This window comes from Oncorhynchus nerka, linkage group LG5 (assembly GCF_034236695.1).
Source record: "Oncorhynchus nerka isolate Pitt River linkage group LG5, Oner_Uvic_2.0, whole genome shotgun sequence".
Taxonomy (NCBI): Eukaryota; Metazoa; Chordata; class Actinopteri; order Salmoniformes; family Salmonidae; genus Oncorhynchus; species Oncorhynchus nerka.
In genome coordinates, this window is record NC_088400.1 from 52,185,988 (window position 1) to 52,207,706 (window position 21,719).

The window sequence follows — 21,719 nt, forward strand, 5'->3', positions numbered from 1 at the left end:
TGGTTTGCTTTTTCCGTAATTTAAAAAAAAATCTGACACAGCGGTTGCATTAAAGGAGAAGTGTATCTCTAATTCCATGTATAACAGTTGTATTTTCATCAACATTTATAATGAGTATTTCTGTAAATAGATGTGGCTCTCTGCACAATCACCGCATGTTTTAGAACTACTGAACGTAAACGCGCCAATGTAAAATTTGATTTTTAAAAATATAAATATGCACTTTATCGAAACAAAGCATACATGTATTGTGTAACATGAAGTCCTACTAGTGTCATCTGATGAAGATCATCAAAGGTTAGTGATTACTTTTACCTCTATTTGTGCTTTTTGTGACTCCTCTCTTTGGCTGGAAAAATGGCTGTGTTTTTCTGTGAGTTGGTGGTGACCTAACATAATTGTTTGTGGTGCTTTCACTGTAAAGCATTTGTTAAATCAGACACTGTGGCTGGATTAACCAAAATTGTATCTTTAAAATGGTGTAAAATACTTGTATGCTTGAGGAATTTTAATTATGAGATTTTTGTTGTTTTGAATTTGGCGCCCTGCACTTTCACTCGCTACTGCCCCACATATCCCAGAGAGGTTAAGCCTATACCAAACCCTTACTTAAATAATTTGGAGTTAAAGCCTAACCTTAAGAATTTGGACTTAATGCCTGAACTTAACCCTAACCTTAAAAATATGGAGTTAATGCCTAAACTTAATCTTAAACACTTTGTAATTTGACGTTTGGAAAAACTTCAATATTTGACAGATTTTATTTTGTTAATGTATGTTGATGGTCCCTGGTCACTGGTTTGTCTGTGAGGGGGACCCTGGGCAAGAAAAGGATGACAACCCCTGACAGAGTATACATTAATGATTTTTGGATTTGAACTTGCAACCTCTCAAAAAGAAGGGTATGGTTAGGGAACAGTATTGTGGGGCTCATTGGCATGTTTGATTGTACCAACCAGCAGTGGAAGTGTTGTAACAGTTTAAGTGTTTTATGTTTATGCCAATGCAAGTTGAACACTTTCTTCGACATTGTCTGTTCTGCAAATGGTGTAAGAGCATATGTCGCTAATGAGTTGCACTGTGAAGAGGTTATTGTGCATTTTCCAGTTATTTAACCCTACTGCTGTGTTCGTTTCATGTTAATTGATTTTGTGTTCCTTGTCCAAAATGACTGTGTGTGTGTATGTTTGTGTGTGTGTGTGTGTGTGTGTGTGTGTGTGTGTGTGTGTGTGTGTGTGTGTGTGTGTGTGTGTGTGTGTGTGTGTGTGTGTGTGTGTGTGTGTGTGTGTGTGTGCGCTGAAAAGTTAAATAAAACACCCAAAATGTAATGAAAATCATCCAAATGTATTGTGTGTGTTTAGATGCCCTGTGTGTAAAAAGTCATGGAGCGTTAAGACAATCAGATTAAATTAACATTTTTCAGAGAGACAATTTGTAGATAGGTCCAATTCGACAGGAACACAGCAGGAGAGTTAATGGCAAGTTGTTTGTTGTGAATTTGAAATTTCTTAATAACTTGAAACCATTTGTCAGTAAGTTATTGTAAAATTCACAATACTTTGCCAGTAACCTACAGGCAACTTTCTGCCACTAGCAATTCACTGACTCTTCTTCTTCTGTTGACAACATGCAACATTACTTGCTAGTTGGCAGCATGCTGGAGGGAGAAAGAATAGGATCGCCAGGTTAACTGTTGCGACTCTAGGGGCAGTATTTTCATTTTTGGATAAAAAACGTTCCCGTTTTAAACGGGATATTTTGTCATGACAAGATGCTCGACTATGCATATAATTGACAGCTTTGGATAGAAAATACTCTGACGTTTCCAAAACTGCAAAGATATTGTCTGTGAGTGCAACAGAACTGATGTTACAGGCGAAACCCAGATAAAAATCCAACCAGGAAGTGCCCCATATTTTGAAAGCCCTGCATGCCAATGACTCCTTATATGGCTGTGAATGGGCTACGAATGAGCTTACGCTTTCTACGTATTCCCCAAGGTGTCTACAGCATTGTGACGTCTTTTTACGCATTTATGTTGAAGAATAGCCGTAAGGGACCACATTGAGCAAGTGGTCACATGATGGCTCCCGCAGAAAATCTTGCGTAAAGTCCACAAGTAGCCAGTTTTCCAGCCATTTTTCCAATCGCTTCTTATGAGAAACCAATTGTCCCGGTGGATATTTTATCGAATAGATATGTAAAAAAAACACCTCGATGATTGATTCTAAACAACGTTTGCCATGTTTTTGTCGATATTATGGAGCTAATTTGGAAAAAAGTTCGGAGTTGTAGTGACTGCATTTTCCGGTCGATTTCTCAGCCAAACGTGAAGAACAAAGGACCTATTTCGCCTACAAAAATAATATTTTTGGAAAAAAGGAACATTTGCTATCTAACTGAGAGTCTCTTGAGTGAAAACATCCGAAGTTCTTCAAAGGTAAATGATTTAATTTGATTGCTTTTCTTATTTTCGTGAAAATGTTGCCTGCTGGTAGCAGAACCTAGCATAGCATTATGCCATGATAAACTTACACAAATGCTTGTCTAGCGTTGGATGTAAAGCATATTTTGAAAATCTGAGATGACAGTGTGATTAACAAAAGGCTAAGCTGTGTCTCAATATATTTCATTTGTGATTTTCATGAATAGGAAGATTTTCTAGGAAGATTTATGTCCGCTGCGTTATGGTAATTCGTTTGAGGCTATGATTACGCTCCCGGATCCGGGTTTGAGAGTCACGAGATTAAGAATAGGATCGCCAGATTGGCCTAGAATTTCAGTGTTCCAGGCAGAGGAATGTGTGGCCTGGAATGCTCCCTCCCACATGTGCTCCCATTATGCAACCCTTTTGGTTCCAGTGAGCACCCTTTTGGGTTCCATGTAGAACCCTTTCCACAGAGGGTTCTACATGGAACCCAGTAGGGTTCTACTTGTAACCAAAAATAGCTTTACCTGGAACCAAAAATGTTTATTCTATGAGGACAGCCAAAGAACCCTTTTGGAACCCGGAGTGTTCACACACACACACACACACACACACACACACACACACACACACACACACACACACACACACACACACACACACACACACACACACACACACACACTTTTAGATGGGCAGTCAGTGGACTCTACTCTGGGGTCAACCAGGCAGACAAGCAGAGGTCAATCTCAGAGGTTATCTCTAGGGCTTGCAGACCAGGGAGTTTCCCGCAGGAGAGACTCTGAATTCAATCAAAGACTGGGGATGGCTAAGGTATCTCTTTCAATGTCAACATCCTCCAGTGGATACAATCTGTCTAGAGCTTAGTGTTTTTTTACTCTGAACCCTACCCCTGCTCATGCTGTAGATCTCAAAACCCTAGATAAGGGCACACCTGTAGTCTTTGTTTTGGTTAATACAAGTCTCTGACTACAATGTAAATGTAATATTACATTTTGAATGTTTTGGTATGGAAATCCATGACCGTGTGTTTGCAGTGGAAGTTATTCAATAGTTATTAGTTTAATCACTTCACTTGAATATTCTCAACTCAATTCACTTCCTGTTGAATGTGGAACGAGATAGAGCTCAGTTTGTTGTTTTGAAAAGTTTGTTGTTTTGAAAGTGTATTGGAAAGTTTCTTAGTTGCTAGCTAACTTTTTTAACTCATCAGTTGCTAGGACTGCTACTCTCTGTCTAGTGATCCTGCTGACAAAGGCTGGGTCTGAGGAGCTATTTTGGCATAGGAGCTAGATAGCTGCCTATCAAGCTAGCAGGGTTTCTTGAGGGCTTGAATGCAGCCCGTGACGTGGTTAGCCATTGTGGCTGGGACTGCTGATTGTCCCGGGTTTGTGGCTGTCTAGATCCCTGCTGTTTGTTGTGTTCAATCTTCACTGTGACCTGCCCTGTCTGGAAATGTGATGAGTAACAGCGTAACCTACGTTGCTAGCTACCACGACAGAGACCAAAGCCAGCGGGAGTACGGTTGAGGACAGTGATGTCTCTCTTTCACAGGTGAAGGATCTTTTAAACAAACAAAAATAGTTCTACACGCAGTTATTACAACAACAAAAAAATAGCTTCAAGTGTTTTGTCCAAATACTGGTCTATTCAACTAATAAAAGAATGGACGACCTGACCAGAGAGGTCCAGGACCTGAAGAACAGTTGCAGTTCTCCCAGGGTAAGCTCGATGAGGCGGAAAAGGAGAACGGCAAGATGACAGCAAGTCATTGAGAAAGGACATCAGTTCTGTGTGTGAATCCATGATAACAATGACAGATAAATCACACTCTCAGGGGACAACATGGATGTGGATGGAATTGCAGAATCTCCACATGAGACGTAGATGGAGTCTGAGGACAAAGTGAGAGAAATGATCTCTGAGAAATTGAAAACCACCGTAAGATTTAGGTGGAGCACGCCCACAGGACTGGAAAACCCACCACCGGCCCAGGTGATAGGCCCAGGCCGATAGTGGTCAAGTTCCTGAGGTTCAATGACAAGGTCGCTGTTCTGGAAAGAGCCAAGATCTTGAGAGAAACGTTTACCTTCCTCAACGAGGACTATGCTGAAGCTGTGCGCCAGAAGAGGAAATAACTTATCCCAGCCACGAAAGCTCCCAAATCGCATGGGGACATTGCTTACATCTGCTATGACATGCTCATTGTCCACCCTCCCTTCCAGAAGCCTGGAAGGGATGAGAGAGCCAAGCCTATGGGTTCATAGCTTCAACCCCGCAGCACACACACACACACCAAATGATTAATGGACTGCTGAATGTATATATATTTGTATCTTGCTTTGTTTACTCTTTTCCATATTATGTCTATCTCTGATAAGCTTCCCAGGAAAGGATTGAAAATAGCCCATATTAGTATGTAGCCTTAGACATGAGGTTCATGAAATCAATAACTTGGTAACATCAGGTAACATTCATAAATTACCCATTTCTGGGACTCACTTAGATAATTCATTTGATGATACAGCAGTAGCAATACAAGGATATAACATCTATAGAAGAGACAGACATACTTATGGGGGAGGTGTTGCTGTATATATTCAGAGCCATATCCCTGTAGTGCTTAGAGAAGATCTTATGTCAAGTGTTATTGAAGTGTTGTGGTTGCAGTTTCACTTGGCACATCTAAAGCCTTTTCTTTTGGGTTGTTGCCATAGGTCACCAAGTGTTAACAGTCAGTATCTAAATAATATGTGTGAAATGCTTGATAGTGTATGTGATGTAAACAGAGAGGTCTACTTTCTTGGGGACCTGAGTATTGACTGGTTTTCATCAAGCTGTCCGCTCAAAAGGAAGCTTCTCACTGTAACCAGTGTCTGTAATCTGGTTCAGGTTAATAATCAACTACCAGGGTGTTTACAAACACTACAAGAACAAGATCATCCACATGTATTGATCATATTTTTACTAATACTGTAGAACTTTATTCAAAGCCTGTGTCCGTATCCATTGGATGCAGTGATCACAATATAGTGGCTATATCCAGGAAAGCCAAAAATCCAACAGCTGTGCCTAAAAATGTGTATAAGAGATCATACAAAATATTTTGATGTGACTCTTATGTGGAGGATGTTAAAAATATTTGTTGGTCTGATGTGATTAACAAAGATTTGCAGTCTGTTTTGGAATGAGTGGCCAGTAATAAACTGGTCCTGAACATCCCTAAAACTATTTGGTAAAAATAATTCCCTAGGTTACAGACCTCAGCTGAATCTGGTAATGAATGGTGTGGCTGTTGAACAAGTTGAGGAGTCTAAATTACTTAGTGTTACCTTAGATTGTAAACTGTCATGGTCAAAACATATAGATTCAATGGTTGTAAAGATGGAGAGAGGTCTGTCTGTAATAAAGGGATGCTCTTCTTTTTTGACACCACAGTCCACAAAGAAAGTCCTGCAGGCCCTAGTGTTGTCTTATCTTGATTATTGTCCAGTCGTGTGGTCAAGTTCTGCAAAATGAGACCTAGTTAAGCTGCAGCTGGCCCAAAAAAGAGTGGCACTTCTTGCTCTTCATTGTAATCAGAGGGCTGATCAAAATACTATGTGTTCCAGTCTGTCTTGGATAAGAGTTGAGGAGAGACTGAGTGCATCACTTCTTCTTTTTATAAGAAACAATGTGTTGAAAATCCCAAATTGTTTGCATAGTCAACTTACACACAGCTCTGACACACACACTTACCCCATCAGACATGCAACCGGGGGTCTTTTCACAGTTCCCAAATCCAGAACATATTCAAGAAAGCGTACAGTATTATATAGAGCCATTATTGCATTGAACTCTCTTCCATCTCATATTGCTCAAATGAACAGCAAACCTGGTTTCAAAAAACAGATAAAGTACCACCTCACGGCACAACGTCTCTCCCCTATTTGACCTAGATAGTCTGTGTGTATTGGTATTGATATATAGGCTACGTGTGCCTTTTTTATGTAGTTGTGTCCTTGAACTGTTCTTGTCTATTAACGTTCTGTATTATATCATGTTTTGTGTGGACCCCAGGAAGAATAGCTGCTGCTTTTTCAACAGCTAATGGGGATCCTAATAATGACCAAATACTGTATGGTGCAAATTCCTAGTCTGGGTGCCATTCTGTTTCTTGCTCTCTTGCGAACTCCTTTTGGAATTGTCATGCTGATTACATTTGGCTTGACAATGACAACGTAGTAGGCTAAAGCACAAACAGGTCTAGGACCAGGCTTGAGCATTCACTTTTATTTAACATTTTAAATAACCTGAAGTGTGGAAGTCGGTCTTTACTTTTCTTACTCAGATGAAGAAGAATGACTGACAATATAACCTATGACTCCTAGGTTATTCTTGGCTTCTATTTATCTCAATATGGTGAAAAAGTGAAGACAACTGTTCTCCACCACCCATCCCCATCCCCATCCACACACACATGAACACACACTCATGAACACACATGCGCACATGCACACACAAACATGCACACAAACACAGGCACGTACTTGCACACACACAAGCATGCACACACACACTCTCACACAAACACACATATGCACGTGAACACATACAGGCACATGTGCACACACACACACACATGCATGGGGCGGCAGGGTAGCCTAGTGGTTAGAGCGTTGGTCTAGTAACCGGAAGGTTGCAAGTTCAAACCCCCGAGCTGACAAGGTACAAATCTGTCGTTCTGCCACTGAACAGGCAGTTAACCCACTGTTCCTAGGCCGTCATTGAAAATAAGAATTTGTTCTTAACTGACTTGCCTAGTTAAATAAAGGTAAAATAAAATAAATAAAAAATGTATTCACACACACACACATATGCATGCCAACACACACTCACATTTAAAGACATTACAGTCTGCCCCGAAAATGTGGATAGAGAAGACATGATAGAAGAAGGAGAGGGAAAAGAAGACAGACAGACAGGCAGCAGTAATGGGGACAGGATGTTAAAAAAATATGTGTTCTTAAAACTGAGAGGACAGGAGAGGAGGATATGGGGAGAAGATAGGAGAGAGCAGGATAGGACATGATGAGGAGAGGAGAATATGGGGAGAGGAAAAGAGCTAGGACAGGAGAAGAGGGGTGAGGAGAATGAAAAGCATTCCTGTGACCACCAGGACCCCTGAAATGAGGTGGTTTAGATGGGTCACACAAAGCCCAGGCAAGGGTTTCTGGTGCTGGGACTCCCTCAGCAAATCCTACCTTCATTGGGTCCAGGTGGTGGCGGTCTGGGGAGGTTGGTGGTCGATCGATGGGACGATTGGGTGGCCTCTTTGTGAAACATTGGGTGTGTCTTTCTTCTTATCTCCCGCGCTCTCTCTCTCTCTATAAAATGCTGCGTTTAACAATTGATCTAAAATGACTGACTATAAATGGAGGAACAGCTGGTTGATTTCCTTAGAAAACAGGAATTGTTCTTCAATATGAACAAATTGACATCTTAGATGCCATGTACTGCTAATATCTTTATACACAACTCACCAATATAAACAGTTAAGGCTTCAACACATCTATTAAACTACAGACAATTACCTATCATATTGTTTTTTCCCCAAGTCAGACCAACTGTCCAGGGCACATTCTAGACATGTTGAATTGGGACCAACTGCGAGTAACTACATTGTGTTCAGTGGCGACACACTGGACATATATTTTCAAGTAAGGACAGCCTCAAAAGAAACAAATTCCAAATTAACTGTCTGAAAAGTCTAGCAGGGGAGTGTGTGTTCTCAGCGCATCAAGAAATGAAATTTGTAATGGTGATTCCTTGTGCAGTGCATACGCAAACCCCCTGACCATAGACACATCACCTTAGCTGCAGCTGAAAGGATCATTCAGCAATGACCCTCCCTTCCAGCCTTCCTCCTCCACTTCCTCCTCGCTGCCCAAGTACCCAGGGATGGGCAGCTCTTCCTGGGCAGGACAGCGCTGATTGTTCCCCTGTCTCAGCACTCCAGGCGCCTTCCTCCCACAGTGCCCTGCCAGGTTACGAATATGATGGTGTGCCCCTGTGAGTGCCCTTCTTGAGGAAGAGGAAGAGGAAGCCGAGCCAATCCCTCATCATTGGGAACAAGAGTACTGCCTCATTAACCCTTCATCCTCCCTATTGTTCAGCCTTTGACACACTATGGGTTTTTGGTTATTGAAGTACAGTGTCATTATATGAAGTGCGTTTCATTAACCCTTCATCCTCCCTAATGTTACAAAGTCATTAAGAACAAACACTTATTTTCAGTGACGGCCTAGGAACAGTGGGTTACCCTAGAAATAGCATTGTTGTGAGATCTGGAGAGACCTGGTCTGCTAATTACTAATATCCTAATACGCTTAGTAAAAGTATTTATCTTTAACTCACAATCTGTGGATTCTATTTGATTAGATAATGGCGCGTAGAAATCCGAAGAGGGGGCATCATAGATAAGTGGGATGGGCTGAGGGTTTGGAAGCTGAGGGTTGGGATATGGAATTGGATACAAGTGGGAGTGCTGTGCGTGGATAGAATGACAGTCAAAGATAAAATTCAAAAATAAAGTGGGGAATGGAATTACTTGATTTTTTTATGGTGATTTCTTTGGGGGGAGGCTGTGGGGGGTATCTTGGAGGCCTGGTGGCCTGGCGGTTGGGTGTAACTAATGGGGCGGCAAGTAGCCTAGTGGTTAGAGCCTTTGGCCAGTATCCGAAAGGTTGTTAGATCGAATCCCCGAGCTGACGAGGTACAAATCTGTTGTTCTGAACAAGGCATTTAACCCTAGGCTGTCATTGTAAATAGGAATTTGGTCTTGACTAGTTAAATTGACAAAGTGTTTTATATTGCAAAGAAGTCAGCAACAACAAAGAGATTCCTGCCTGGCCACCTGGTGCATATTTCCAAACTATGCTTGCATATAATCATGATTTTTTTTTAAACATGCTGGTATATTTTCAATCGGTTACTTTTTTTTATTTTCCAAGGCCTGAGGCACTTTTTTGTCACATTCCTGAAGCCCAAGAAACAAACACTTAGCTTGCTAGAACATATGGAATTTAAAACGGTTTATGGATAACTTTTTAGATGGTTCCTGTGTCCAGTACGCCAGTGGTCTGTGTGTCTGTGTATGTTCCAGGCTGTGGGAAATATACTGCTACATTCCGGGCCTCACACTAATGGAAACCAAGGACACGCTTTCTTTTCCCTCTCTCTCCACATACTCACTACACCCAATGCAGAGCTTTGTAAATCTCACATAAATAGAGCACAGTTTACACTCAAATCATTGTTAAAATCTTAATTTTAAAAGGATTGTTGACGAGTTTACCTTTTAAGACTACACAAACACACAACTCGCTAACACCCTTTACATATATATACTCCTCACATTTTCTCTATAGACAAACGATATGCTTCTGTGTATTTGTAGTTCTCTAACATAAAAGGGTGAACGCTCTCCTCATTTGACCCAAGTGCATCTGAAGTCCATTAAACATAGTAAAAAACAAAATCCTCCCCATACATTTTTGTTATTTTGCAGATGTTCTTATTAAGATCGACTCACTTTTGTTGTACCGTTCCTCTGTGGGACTCAAACCCACAACTCTGGCATTGCAAGCACCATGCTTTACCAACTGAGCCACACAGGACCGTCTTCACCCCATTCCTGCCTCCCTCCAAGCCTTGCCAACCTTCCAGTGTCTGGAGTCTGTTAAACTGTCTTTTGAACCCAGACTCAAAACACACAAGATAGAGCAAGGTAATGGGTTTTACACACACACACATGAACACACACACATGTAGGCAAACATGCACAAACATACACATACTCTCTCACTCTCTCACACGCACACACACATGCACACACACACGCACACACACACAGACAGCTCCCCAGGGACTCCCTTTGGAACACACAGTCTATTCTAAAATGATCTATGGTGAAAACTCCCATCAACCAGAAAAGGGCCCCTACAGCTTCTGTAGTCATACACAATGTTTGTGACTGGAGTGTGTATTGGGTTGTGTGTGTGTATGTCGGTCTGTGTGTCTTTGTCTTTCTCCTCTCTATTTACCAAGGGTGCTGACTCGGTCACAAGGTGTGTAAGGTGATCCAGCCATTGGCTACCTGCAGAGCCTCCTACCTGCAGCTGCAGACAGTTTGTCTGGGCCCGTCCAGGCCAAGACACACACACATACACACCAGGAACAGCACCTCTTCAACCTCAGGAGGCTGAAGAAATTTGGCTTGTCACCCAAAACCCTGACAAACTTTTACAGATGCACAATCGAGAGCTCTCCAGAGGGTGGTGCGGTCTGCACAACTCATCAACAGGGGCAAACTACCTGCCCTCCATGTCACCTACAGCACCCAATGTCACAGGAAGGCCAAAAAGATAATCTAGGACAATAACCACCCGAACCACTGCCAGTTCTCACGGCTATCATCGAGAAGGCTAGGTCAGGTGCATCAAAGCTGGGACAGAGAGATTGAAAAACAGCTTCTATCTCAAGGCCATCAGACTGCTAAACAGCAATCGCTAACTAAGAGAGGCTGCTGCCTGCATTGAGACCCAATCCCTGGACACTTTAATAAATGGATCACTAGTCACTTTAAACAATGGCACTTTAAATAATGCCACTTTAATAGTGTTTACATATCTTACATATTCTCTTAATCACATGTAAATACTGGATTTTAAACCATCTACTGCACCATGCCTATCGCTCATCCATATACTTACATGTATATATTCTCATTCACCCCTTTAGATTTGTGTGTATTAGGTTCTTGTTAGGGAATTGTAAGATTACTTGTTAGATATTACTGTACAGTCAGAACTAGAAGCTCAAGCATTTCGCTACACTCGCGTTAACATCTGCTAACCATATGTATGTGACCAATAACATTTGATTTGATTTGAACAGGATGAAAAACACAGAAAATCACTCTGTTTTGGATCAGGTTTGGCATTTATTGTCATGTGTCTTGCCCTGGGGTCTGAACTGAGTGCTTTCCGCTAGATGGGCCAGATACATAGTTCAAATTGCCTATTTCATAAAAATTAATGACATTTTTAAAAAATATCATTTAAGGTTAGGCATTAGGGTGGTGATTGTTAGGGTTAAGGTTAGGTTTAAAATCAAATTCTATGACTTTGTGGCTGTGCTAGCTAGTGACCACTCCGCAGAGCTGCTTCCAGTACATGAGTCATCTCAATAAATGCCAATCTGCTGTTTTGGATGGGGAACACACACACACACACACACACACACACAGACATTCCCCACGCTCACCCCTACCCTAACCCGCTTCTTGCCAGAGCGGTGTAGTGTGGCAGTGTATACCAAGCAGCCCAGGTGCAAAACAGACTTCAGAGACTCAGATAAAAGTTTTTGAGCCTCTCTCTCCAAGAACCCTAAAGTGCCTCAGTAGGTGGTAAGCAAAGATGTCATGCCCAGTGAAACTCTATTCTGAAGCATTCAGCTTGGCCATTAGTCCCGTTTCTAAAATATAGAGTCCATGACGGACCCTGCTGTCAAATGGATGAACCCTGGCTGTGGGTCAAGTTGTTGTTTTCGTTTTTGATCCCCCCAACCACAGTGGACTGCACTGTCCAAGAGAGGCAATAGGTCACCCTTTGCATGTGGCTGTCCAATTTTGTTTTGCAACATTTCTCAAAGAGTTTCTGTTAAACTTGTTATAGGTTTCTAGATTCCCATTGATATTAACATCTGTTAAACCATTGTGAATAGTAAAGCAGAAGGGGCACACCTGACAACCCAATGGACAGCAGCAGTTTACTGAGCTGCAGGCAAAGGTTCAAAGTGTATTTGGAACGTCTCAGTGTCATCAACATATATATACACACACACACACACAAACACATAAACAAACACACACATTTGCACACTCACAGGAATAAATGAAATACACACACGGTACACACACTTTGGCACATAAACTCAGCAAAAAAAGAAACATCCCTTTTCAGGACCCTCTCTTTCAAAGATAATTTGAAAAAATCCAAATAACTTCACAGATCTTCATTGTAAAGGGTTTAAACACTGTTTCTCATACTTGTGGAACGGTCATTAAGACACTAACAGCTTACAGACGGTAGGCAATTAAGGTCACAGCTATGAAAACTTAGGACACTAAAGGGGCCTTTCTACTGACTCTGAAAAACACCAAAAGAAAAATGCCCAGAGTCCCTGCTCATCTGTGTGAATGTGCCTTAGGCATGCTGAAGGAGGCATGAGGACTGCAGATGTGGCCAGGGCAATAAATTGCAATGTCCGTACTGTGAGACGCCTAAGACAGCGCTACAGGGAGACAGGACGGACAGCTGATCATCCTTGCAGTGGCAGACCACGTGTAACAACACCTGCACAGGATCGGTACATCCAAACGTTACACCTGCGGGACAGGTACAGGATGGCAACAACAACTGCCCGAGTTACACCAGGAACATACCATTCCTCCATCAGTGCTTAGACAGTCTGCAATAGGCTGGACTGAGGGCTTGTAGGCCTGTTGTAAGGCAGGTCCTCACCAGACATCACCGGCAACAACGTCGCCTATGGGCACAAACCCACAATCGCTGGACCAGACAGGACGGGCAAAAAGTGCTCTTCACTGACGAGTTGCGTTTTTGTCTCACCAGGGGTGATGGTCGGATTCCCGTGTATCGTCAAAGGAATGAGCGTTACAACGAGGCCTGTACTCTGGAGCGGGATCGATTTGGAGGTGGAGGGTCCGTCATGGTCTGGGGCGGTGTGTCACAGCATCATCGGACTGAGCTTGTTGTCATTGCAGGCAATCTCAACGCTATGCGTTACAGGGAAGACATCCTCCACCCTCATGTGGTACCCTTCCTGCAGGCTCATCCTGACATGACTCTCCAGCATGACAATGCCACCAGCCATACTGCTCGTTCTGTGCGTGACTTCCTGCAAGACAGGTATGCCAGTGTTCTGCCATGGCCAGCTAAGAGCCCAGAACTTAATCCCATTGAGCATGTCTGGGACCTGTTGGATCGGAGGGTGAGGGCTAAGGCCATTCTCCCCAGAAATGTGCAGGAACTTGCAGGTGCCTTGGTGGAAGAGTGGGGTAACATCTCACAGCAAGTCCTGCAAAATCTGATGCAGTCCATGAGGAGGAGATGCACTGCAGTACTTAATGCAGCTGGTGGCCTTACCAGATATTGACTGTTACTTTTGATTTTGACCCCCCCCCCCCCCCCCCCCTTTGCTCAGGGACAATTATTCAATTTCTGTTAGTCACATGTCTGTGGAACTTGTTCAGTTTATGTCGCAGTTGTTGAATCTTGTTATGTTCATCCAAATATTTACACGTTACGTTTGCTGAAAATAAAGGCAGTTGACAGTGAGATGACATTTCTTATTTTGCTGAGTTTATTATGTTTAAAGGACCTAGCTATCCAAATTCCACCCAGTACCATGGGGTTTGGGAGGCTTCAGTCCAAAAGAAGCCAAACCAACAGCCAAAGAACATAGGAGTGGTGAATAAAAGGAAGGCACTGTGTGTGGTGTGTGTATATGTGTGTGCGTGCGTGTGTCAGGGATCACAGGGATGCAGAATCACACACAGGGCGGTACAGTGCACAAGGTCATAAGTGTGTGTGTGGGCTATCATTCTTACTGGCCATGAATAGTTCAATAATAATGTGAATTCCTGATGTGGTGGAGCTTGTCATGAGAACATGGTAGGCTTGCTCTGTCAGCTGTCCTTCGTCAAGGTGAAGCAACCCTCTTTTCTTTCTTCCTCCACTTTCCCTCCCACTGCCCTTTCTCTGCACTCTTCTTTTCTCCTCCACCCTAACCTCCTCCATCTTCTCATGCCTCTTTCATTCCTTCACCACCTTCTTAACTCCTCTCCACCTCCTTTCCCCTCTCATCGCCTCCACCTTTTACATTTTAGTCATTTAGCAGGCACTTGTCCAGTACATACATTTTTTTTCTCCTTTTCCCTTTCTCCTTCTATCTATAACAATTTCTCTTCACTTGTTCCTTTTCTCCGTTCCTCGTCTTTGGCGTCCAATACTGAACCTTAATTAACTGTGTTTGTGTGACATAGAACCTCTTCTCACCAAGCCACATGACACTTTCTGCCTTTTTTAGACATATTCCCTTTCCTCGCATACCTTAATTTGTCTTATTGTACCCATTGCCCTCTCTGCCCCCTAGCATCTCCGGCCGGCAGTTGAACTTTGCAAGCGGATGTGTGGTATTGTTTGATCTGGCCTGTTTGATGTGTCGGGCATCGGCCCACTGCACTGATTCCAGGGTGGCCATGGTACGGAGGGTTGGAATGGGGTATGTTGGTAATGGTAATTCGAGGGTACAGCTGGAGGGGAAGGATGGGCCATGTTCCCAGAGGATGTGTAGCTTCTCACGGTGGGCTGAGGTTGAGGCCTGGGGGAATAGAAGAGACTGGAGTTGGCACAGTAAGTGCCCACTCTGCCATAACCCAATAATGACACTGAGCCAGTTCCACTCCATGTTACCCCTACAGTGGTTTGGACCTGTCATGGCAGAGCGGTGCCGATCTCTGGGAGAGGATGTGTGAGAGGAAGTGGCACTTCCTCTCACACATCCTCTCCCAGGGATCGGCACTGCTCTGCCGTGACAGGGCACACCACTGTAGGGGTAACATGGAGTATATCAGGGTCCTATTCATTCGGGCACACAAGTTTTGAAAAATTTTGTGACAGAAAAAAAAGCATTTCTTGTTGGATTTTGGTGCTGCACAAGACCCATGCAGAGCTGCTTTGTCCAGCTGGCTGGCTGGAGGCTTCTCACTGGGCACCGTTTTGACATACATTTGGCTGAGTTCAACAATAAATTCACTGGGGTCATTGGATTTAGGTTAACATTTGGGTAAAAAAAAATGAAATGCCCTGACATTGATGAATTTTGCAATTACAATCAGTTTTCCAAGTTGATTCAACATCCTCACACTGATTTCAGTTGAAATTACGTGGAAACAACGTTGATTCAACCAGTTTTTGCTCAGTGGGTTGTCTGTTCCTTGTTCCTGTCAAAATGTGTGGAAAACATGGCTGTGTTTTAGTGTCAATCCCAGCTACAATGCCTAGCGAAAGTCTTCACACCCCTAGCACCGTTGTCACATTAAATCTAAAAAGATTCATACAACTTACTCCACATTTTCAAAGTGAAAGAAAAAGTATAGAACTGTTCTAAAATGATCTATAATTGTTTTTACCCTTGAAAATGTGGAGTAGTTTATGAAGTCCAATTAAATCCCTTTTTTAGATTTAAATTTAAGTCAGCAAAATGTGACAAATGTGTAAGATGTGTGAAGACTTTCCCTAGGCACTGTACCTTGTTGTAGTGGCGTTAAAGTACTTCAGAGTAGCGTGTCTTCTAGTAACTTTGAGGGCATTTGAAAGGATTCCATCTGTCTTTCTCGACACAGTAGATGTTAGTATTTCAAACAACCTCGAAGTCTACCACCATGAACATTTCCGAGTATACCGTATCTGAGTAATTCCTTCACACAGCTTGTAGAGTAACTAACGCAATACAGGCATGGCTTTTTGTGTCTAAGTGTGCCCATTGAAAAACATCATATTTTTTTGCTATACTTCATTATCTTCTCTTCTTCCCATGATCATATTCTTTAGGAGACCGCCAAAGGAGGGAAAGGAGGGCAGCAGTTTCCTCTGTGGTTCTCGGTCATGCATTCTCTCACACGGCATTCCAGACAGATCTTTTTGCATCCACATATTTTTACAGATGTTTTTAAATCTCTTATTTTCTATACTTTAGGAGGCAACATACAACAACTCTGCAAAACATATCAAGAAGACAGCCACAACTCACTCGATATGTGACTGAACACACTGTACCTCCCTAAATGTGAAGTGCAGCTCAGTTGTCAGTCACGCCGAAACACTGTCAGTCACGAAGAGTGAACAAGTCATTATAGTGATCCCGGGTCAGCAGCATGCAAATAGGGTATATTGATATAGCAGTGTTCTTTGGCTCGTTATGCTGCAAGTGTCATATTTGACGGATACTATTCCCGTCAGGAGGTTACGTCCAATATATGTGGTTGTAACATGTTTTTGTGGAGAGAATTATGTCCCTATAAAACCTACTTTCTATTAACAGATACATGTGATTGATTAGCAGTTAAAGTAAGGACAAACATGTTTTTAAGGAATAAAGCACTCTTCAGTCATAACTATTTTACACCAATTACAACACGAAACTCAACTGGATATAATATTTTAACATATATTTTAGCTATATATTTTAGCTTTGCTGGAGAAAGTTATTTTGTCTTAACCTATAACCCTTGTAACCAGTTTCAACTGAAGAGGAAACTTCCGTCTTGGAAGGAATTACCGTGCTGCAGGCTACAAATATGCCAGAAATTCTAAGAATAGGAGGTTCCTCTTACCAAGTAAATAGCTGCAATCAACAGTTGTAATGTGCCTTGAAGAGGCACATTAAAAACACATGAGTTCAATCATTGCAAAACTTTTTCTAAATAAAACTCTAGCCCATGCTACTCAATGCCAAATTATCGATTTAAATCGAAAGAATGTCTCTGAATAATGACAGCCACCAAGATAAGTGCTAACTAGCTAACTGTAACTTGGTTAGTCAAGCTAACTTGCTGACTGCTAACTAGCTAACCTCTAGCTAGTTTAGCCAAAATAACTAGCCAACTGCTAACTAGCTAGATTAACCAAGCTAACCAGCGCCTATCTAAATTTGGGGCACTGTTTGAGGTTATTATAGTAGCCTAACAATAATTAAATATAAAGTATTGCAAAGCTCTCAATCCTTTAGGTGGTTGTGGTACAAGTGAATAAATCAGGTGTTGTGCTATTACCAATAAATACCAATGTGCCACAAATCCTGGGGAAAGGGGTTTCCTTTTTGCAATAACTTTATGGTGAGTTAATGTTGAGAAATGCCATTAGATTGGCAAGATGGAAAATAACATTTCAATTGTAGGGTAAGTGAAAAATTAGGCCTCTTCAGCTTGAAGGTTAGTAGTCGCTCTATGGTATGGTTGGAATTCTCCCTCAACAGAACCTTGAGGACCACAAGGTCGGTAGATAGCTCTCAACACTTCCATTTAAGAGAGAACACGTGAGTGAGACAGAGGTTTTGCAGTCCCGTGTTGATACCAATGTTTCCCAAAGTTATGTCAAGTTGGCTGGACGTCCTTTGGGTGGTGGACCATTCTTGATACAAAACACCCATTGGCGTTGCAGTTCTTGACACAATCCGGTGCACCTGGCACCTAGTACTATACACCATTCAAAGGCACTTAATGGCACACATACAGTACACAATCCATGTTTCAATTGTCTCAAGGCTTAAAAATCATGATTTAATCTGTCTCCTCCCCTTCATCTACACTGATTGAAGTGGATTTAACAAGTGACATCAATAAGGGATCAGCGCTTTCACCTGGATTAACCTGGTCAGTCTATGTCATGGAAAGAGCAGGTGTTCTTAGTGTTTTGTGTACTCAGTGTATGTTGAGAATACAGCATATCCAACTTGGTTTAAAAAGATTAGGAGGTTAGGCACCGGTTCTCCATATCTGATGAATCTACAGGCTAGGAGGTGCAATGCTTTCTGTGGGATAATGCTCGATTCAAGGACACTGTCTTTTGGCTATACTCTAATAATTGATTGGATGTAGATATGGCTTTTCCTGCGCTCAATGCACTTTACACCCTTTACTCTCAGATTACACATAAAATCCCCCTATTCAAAGCAAAGTCTCAATGTGTCCTTCCAGTTTTCAGTTTCCCTTGCCTTGAAGGGTCCTATCAATTTGTTGGAGACAGTCGGAGGACAGTGAGATCCTATTGTGTCTGAGGCCATCCATCTTGCCATGAAAGAGCCAGAGGGGATGTGGGACGTCATTGTAAATCTATCTTAGGGCTGTGCTGGGGCCCTCTTGGAGCCAGAACGGCCCCAGGATTTATGAACCGCTATTCCCCATTTCTCTTGGCCAGGGCTGGTCGTGATCTGCACTCTGTCATGGCAGAGCCAAGGAGCAGCCAAAGTTTTCATGCAGCCGCGCCATTGTCATCACATTCTCGAAGAGAAGAGAGGGATTTTGAGGGATTCTCTCTCTGTTTGTTTCTGTTTGTTTCTTCTTCGCTCTCTCTCGCTCTCTCTTTCTCGCTCTCGCTCTTGCTCTCTCTCTTGCTCTTGCTCTCTCTCTCTCTCTCTCTCTCTTTCTCTCTCTCACAGAAAGCGTTGCACCTCTTAGCCTGTAGATTCCCTGTTAGTGAGCATTTCTCCTTTGCCAAGATAATCCATCCATCTGACTGGTGTGGCAAAACAAGAAGCTGGTTTAACAGCATATATAATCATTACACAGGTGACCTTGTGCTGCGGGCAAGATCACTTTAAAATGTGCAGTTTTGTCACACAACACAATGCCAAGAGTGTGCAAAGCTGTCATCAAGGCAAATCTAAAATATATTTTGATTTGTTTAACACTTTTTTGGTTACTTCATGATTCCATATGTGTTATTTCATCGTTTTTATGTCTTCACTATTATTCCACAATGTCAAAAATAGTAAAAATAAAGAAAAACCCTGGAATGAGTAGGTGTCCAAACTTTTGACTGGTACTGTATAAATTAATTTATGCAGTATATACTTACAAAAAATAATATATTGGGGATTGGAAATGATGCAGACAATTAAATTGATGGAAGCTACAATCTATCTGCAATATTAAAGCTGATCTACCCCCTAAAAATATAATGTTATTAGACACTGAAGTCATCTTCTGGAAACGAGTTCCCATGGCTGTTGTTTACCTCTGAAATGCAACGAGTTATTATAAACAATAGGTCTGTCTTCAGAGTGTTAGTCTGTCTGCCTGTATGTCTGTGTCTGTCTCCTCTCTATTTACCAAGGGTGCTGACTGTCTTGAGTATGTGTGTGCGAGTGTGTGTTTTGTTGTCAGATTTCTCCTCCACCCAGTCAAATGAAATAAATATCAGAGCCTATAATGGGCATTGTTTTAGCAGTGAATGTTTTAGCAGTAAATACCGTAGTACTCTGTAGGTGCACATGCAGAGCTATTCATTTTGTACTCATCCTCAAATGTGTTCGGTTGCATAGCGGTCTCTCTCTGAACAGACACACTCTGACAGAACGATGAAGGGGCAGTTTTTTTAAAGAGGATATTGTCACTTTCGGTGGTCCACATTCTTCACTGTGTCTGTGGTTTCGGGAGTGAAGTGATGCTCATTCATAGAATAGAATGAGAAGGGAGGAGTTTGAATTTCCATCTAATGAATAGAGAAAGAAGTAAGTGAAGGGGTTGTTGAAACGTAGCGTTTCAATACTAGCTGTGAACAGAAAACCATCTTCCTTGTGCAGCTGTTTAAATGCATTTTCAACGCGTTTTCTCTAATAGCTAGGCTGTCAAAAGACTCAAATAGACTTTTTTACAAAATACTTTTTTACAAAATTCAACATGCAACACTAGTGCAATAATGCCACACTGCGATTGGATCCATGCCTCTGGGTAACCACGTTTTCCTGTTTTCACTTGTGGTTTCAGCTGACAATCATTTTAAATATTTCTAAAATAAAGATAAGATTAGCGGAACAGACTGTAGTAAACGTTGTTGATAGAGAGAAATGCAATACATGTGGAATGTTTTGCCCCCAGAAGGAAAGGGTGTGGGTGTAATTACTCCAAACATTACTCTGTATTGCTCTGAAAACACTAATTAAGGCTGACATATTTGGACTATACACGTGGGGATGGAGCCCAGGGTGATGCGGATAGCAACGCTCCTATCTTGCAGAGGTGTTACGACTTTTCTGTCACTCTCGAGATGATTTCCCTTTCTTTTTTTGGGATAGTCTCTATCTCGATCTCGCTCTGGCCTCACTAGTCTCTCTTGCTCTCCCTCTGACTCTATCCCTCCCTCTCTCTCTCCACTCTCACTGTGTTTTCTTCTCTTTTCATTCTCTCTCTCTCTCTCTCTCTCTCTCTCTCTCTCTCTCTCGCTCTCTCTCTCTCTCTCTCTCACTTAGTCTCTTTGTTTGTCCGCTGGCAGTGTCTTGTTTTTCCCCCTCTTCCTCTGCATTTTTCTCTCTGCATCCCTCTCTCTCTCTTCTACAGTTCTGCACCCACATGATGCCCAGCAAGCGCCAACTTTCTGCTTCTCCCTCTGTTTGTCTCTCGCTCTCTCCATCTCTCTACACTTTTCTTCTGCTGACTATAACATGCACTTTGTGCCAAGTGAGTGCATTGTTTTGCTGTCTGAACTTTACCACACATTCCAGCGCACTGAGCTTATGTGTCTGTCACCCAGACTGGACAGACATACAGACAGGGCCTGTGGGACAGGAAGGGGCCGAATGAGGGGTTAGGGGGAGAGGACAAATGCAACTCCCTGATAGGACGTCCTTTCAACACCAGCAAGAGAGGGCGAAAGAGCTAGGGAGAGAGAGGGAGATGAGGAGGCAGAGAGAGGAAGGGAGAGAAGGGGAAGATAGGAAATCACAGTGACATCGAGAGAACTAGCCTTGCCAACTGTACAAAACCCTGTTGGGAAAGAGATGGTTAGTTACTGTAGCGCTTTGCCAACATCCTGAGAGGGAAACTGACTGGGGCAACACTAGCAGGCAGCCAGAACATTGTAACGTTGCAACTCGTCAGGGTGGGAAAAGACAACTGTGGCTGTCTGGTGTCTGAACTCCATACAAGCCTCTCAAACCGTGTTGACTGAGACCGCAGCAATCACGACGACAGCCATTCCATGCTAGCTGTTCATGTTGTTTTGACAAAAGACCCAGATTGCCAATTACCATGTTACTGGCTACCATGACTAGCCAAACTATGCCAGACCTTCCCATAGTGTGGATAATGTGAGGTATTAAAGGGTTGTGTGTGTGCGAGAGCTCTGCTTAATAGAGTATGTTGGTCTTGTTGACAAGCCTCCTCTCCTAATGACAGCCCAGGTTGTTAGCTCAGATCTTTCTCTCTCGCTCTCTCTCTCTCTGTGTTTCTCCGTCTCTCTCCAGGTCTCTCTCCCTCCCTCTCTCTCTTCCTCCTTCAGTCCCTCCCTCCACAGTGAGTCTGGCGCTTAGCTTCACAGAGAACTGCTGAGCTGAAACAGATATGAGCCTAATTGGGTTCTTAGGTACCACCCTCCTGGTGCACCACTCTCCCAAGACCTGCACAAAAGTTTGAGAATTTAAACCT